This window comes from Amblyomma maculatum, chromosome 1 (assembly GCF_055883805.1).
Source record: "Amblyomma maculatum isolate TAMU_Amacu chromosome 1, ASM5588380v1, whole genome shotgun sequence".
Lineage (NCBI taxonomy): Eukaryota > Metazoa > Arthropoda > Arachnida > Ixodida > Ixodidae > Amblyomma > Amblyomma maculatum.
The window spans coordinates 146,807,480-146,811,390 of record NC_139344.1 but is presented as its reverse complement, the minus strand read 5'-3'; the positions used below and the strand labels follow the sequence as shown (position 1 = coordinate 146,811,390).

Sequence of the window (3,911 nt, the reverse complement as noted above, 5' to 3'; positions counted from 1 at the left end):
GCAGTCAATTATAAGCCTCTTTCATCTAGCCTGATAACATTAGTAAAAGACGGTGTTTTTAGTAAGCCTTGTAAGGTTGCCACCGAAATGAACCTATTTTTGAGCTCCGTGTTTACTAACGAAACACCAATTTTGATAGATCTGAATGCTGCTATTATTTTTTTATTATTTTTTTTATTTTTATTTATGTTTTATTTTTTTATTTTTTTTATTTTTTTTCCCCGTCATTTCTTACTGCCTTTCTTTAGTTTTTAGTTTGAGTCTTGTGCAATTGACTTACTGTGCCGCCCCTGGCTTGCTCCATTCTACCGAGCGCTGCCCCACAAGCCCATTGTTGGCTTGGGCAGGCTCGTATTTGTATGTCATTTTTGAAATAAATAAATAATTTATATATACAAAAAGCGCTGACATGAATGGCATCTTAATTACACAAGAAGGAATTGAACAAGCTATAGACTGTTTGCCAAGTAATTCAGCCCGCGGACCCGATGACATACGTTCAAAACTGCTCAATCTAACTAAACCAGTGATAGCTCGCATGTTCACTTCGATCTTTTAGCAGCCTATTGATACAGGAATTGTGCCTAACGCTTGGACAATCGCGCGTATTATACCTATATTTAAGTTTGGAGATCATTCTGTCCTCTCACATTACAGGCCCATCTCATTAACGAGTGTAGCGTGCAAAGGTTTGGAACACATCATATCATCATCAATAATTAAGTACCTTAATCAGCATAACTTTTTTTTTTTTCCAAACCCAACACGGATTCTTGCGTGGCCGCTTCTGTGAGTCACAGTTATTCGAACTCGTGGCCGACCTGCATGATGCGGTACACCAATTAATGAGAACTGATGCCATATTAATCGACTTTGCGAAGGCGTTCGATAAAGTCGCTCACAATCGTCTTATATTTAAACTTTTAAATCGGAGCATAAACAGCAAGGTCTTGAATTGGATTGTCAACCTATTAACTAACCGACAGCAGTTTGTGTCTACCAACGGATTTTGCTCCACACTAACCCATGTGAAGTCTTGTGTCTCAAGGTTCGGTGCTTGGGACTATCCTCTTTCTTATTTACATTAATGACATAAGCAGCAACCTCACTTCTCAAATTAGGCTTTTCGCCGATGACTGTATTATTTACAGAACGATTACTGACCCTCGTGATACTAATGGTTTGCAATCAGATCTTAACAAAATCGCTAAGTGGTGCAAACAATGGCACATGGAAATAAACGTTTCAAAAACGAAAGCTGTAACATTTACGACGACTAGAACTACTGAGCCCATCTCTTATTCTACGAGTAACGTGTCCATTGAGAATGTTGCTGCAGTAAAATACCTAGATGTCCATATTTCTTCAGATTTGACATGGCACAAACACATTGATTACATAACCACTAAAGCATCCAAAACCCTCGGTTTTATTAGGCGCCACTTGTACTTTGCTAAGCAGGCAACCAAACTGTTAGCATACATAACTTTGGTAAGATCGCAGCTAGAATATGCCGCTTTCATCTGGAACCCACAGCAAACCTATCTTGCAGAGAAAATGGAATCGCTTTAAAATAAGGCAGCTAGGTTCATTACAAGGGAATACACCCGATACGCAAGCATCACAGATATTAAATTATCCCTAAATTTAAGCTCACTTGAAAAGCGAAGGCTTATCAACCTGCTGTGTCATTTTCACAGGCTTTATCACAATCCATCGCCGTTCACTGAATCTCATATCACGCCTGCACATCACATTTTCCCCCGTTTAGACCACTGCTTTGAAGTGCAACCCAAGATTGCTCGCACGCAACTTATGCGGCATTCACCTATGTTCTTGGCGATTTACCATTGGAATAAACTACCAGCAGGTATTGTTTTTGAAAAACATTACGACGCATTTGTTACCAAACTGAAGTACTTACTCCATGCCGATATATAATTGATTTTTGTCAGAATTGCATTCTTTTATACTTAACATCCAGCATTGTGTTCCACGTGTGTATGTGTATCGTTCTTTTTTTGGTGTCAGTTAATTATGTTCTTTGCTACTGTGAGCGCATGTGTCTTTATGGTTTGAATTTTTATATTCCACTGTTACGTAATATAACGAATTTATGTACTTTTCAGACCCCTATGTAATGCCCGTAAAGGGCCTTTAGGATATGTGAATAAAAAAAAAAAAACTTTTCGTTAACCTCCATGTTTCAGCCCCATAGGTCAGTACCGACAGGATGCAACTGTTATACCCTTTCCTCTTGAGTGATACCAGTAAGCTGCTAGTCATAATGCTTGAATGCCTTCCAAATGCGCTTCATCCCATCTTATTCTCCTAGTTATCTCCTTTCGTGGTCTGGATCTGCCGTCACTACCTGTCCTAAGTACACCCATTCGCCAACCGCTTCCAGCGTTTCGATACCTATATTAAACTGCTGTTTGTTTTCCAGGCTGTTCAACATTACCGAAGTCTTCTGCATATATGGATGTGTTTCTTGTTTTCAATAAAATTTTAACATCTGGTGGGCAAATGTCTCCACACGAAGGAATGGCCCTTAGCTTTACAAGGTACGGCGTAGTTGTCTCGGAAAAAAAACAAAAAACATCGTATATCAGCAGAGGTGGAAAACGCCGTTTTTGCCAAGTTTGGAGACCTGCTGCTAGCGTACCAAAAACTTTTTCATCCGTTATTTTTAAGGCATTAAATTTTATTTTCATGAGATGCATTGAAAAGCTGTTTTTTTCTCGCACTTGTTTTAATAAAAATCGTAAAAATTGCTCCAGAAGCAGCACGCTACAAAAAAAAAAAAAAGTCCATTTTCAACCTTAAATACGGGCAAATGTGTTTTGTTGTTAGCATTAAGTCTTTTTCTGCTTATTATTCCAATTATTTCCTTAATTTCAGGCAAAATTTGGAGCTCTTGACCGCTTGATGTGTTCTCCACAAAGCATCAAAATCGCCCGATATAGAAAACAACAAAAAAGGGGCAACTTTAGTTCCAGTTAAAAAAAAAAAAAAAAAATCTTCGATTTTTATGAAAATCCCTCTCAAGAATTTTCGGTACATCAGAAATATTACGGCCTAAAACGTGTTGCATTGTACTGTCTAAAATTATAAAAACAAGTATAAAACTGCGCGCTGGTTTTAAAAATTGTCAATATTCAGCCCTACATTCTGGCACAACTTAATGAAGTTGCCACTGAAGCTTTTTCCTATATTATCAAGGTTTAGTTGTCTATTTTTAAAAAAATTGAAGCTTTAAACTTGTTTGTTTTTTCTCCCTATGTTTTTAAAATCTGCCAATATTCCATATTATCAAAAAATGTAAATTTGACCGGAGTTTAAAAAGCTACCGTATCTTCGTTTTTTAACGGATTCTCCTAAAAACAATAGTGAGTACTTTATAAGCATCAAGTACTAAAATGTAATGCATTATGTCAACTCAGAAAATACAAATAAGTATAACACTTAGCGTATTGTATTTATTTAAGCTTACTTTTTGTTTCTGTTCTCGAGCGAGCGGGCGGGAAGCAAAAAGGAAGCTTTAATAAATACACGCTTTTACATCGATCGTGACTCCTGTACGCGTTTAAAATACTTTTATTCAGGGTACACTTTTATTTTCACTTTCATGTTGTTTTCAAAGGATATACATTTTCAGTGAAAATTTCTACGAATCTCTCCGAATTTGCTGCACAGCCCTATACCGATTTAAACATATTGTTGTCTGGTGCACCGAGCAAGTGAATATGAAGCTTTTGGTCGGACTGACGAAGGCGACGTTGAGTGTATAGTTCACCAGGCAGATTCGGATGCTAGATGAGAGTTCATTGCTTTTTCTTATCCTTTTTATTTTTTTTTTCAGATTCTAGTTAAACACCCATATTTATCTAAACACACCACTGCTTGGCCAT

At 37.3% G+C, this 3,911-nt stretch overlaps 1 pseudogene; it reads left to right on the top strand.

Annotated features, from left to right (window-relative positions):
* The first annotated feature begins 1,230 nt into the window (after positions 1-1,230).
* On the top strand, positions 1,231-1,941 carry LOC146204271 (uncharacterized; annotated as a pseudogene).
* The last annotated feature ends 1,970 nt before the right edge of the window (positions 1,942-3,911 follow it).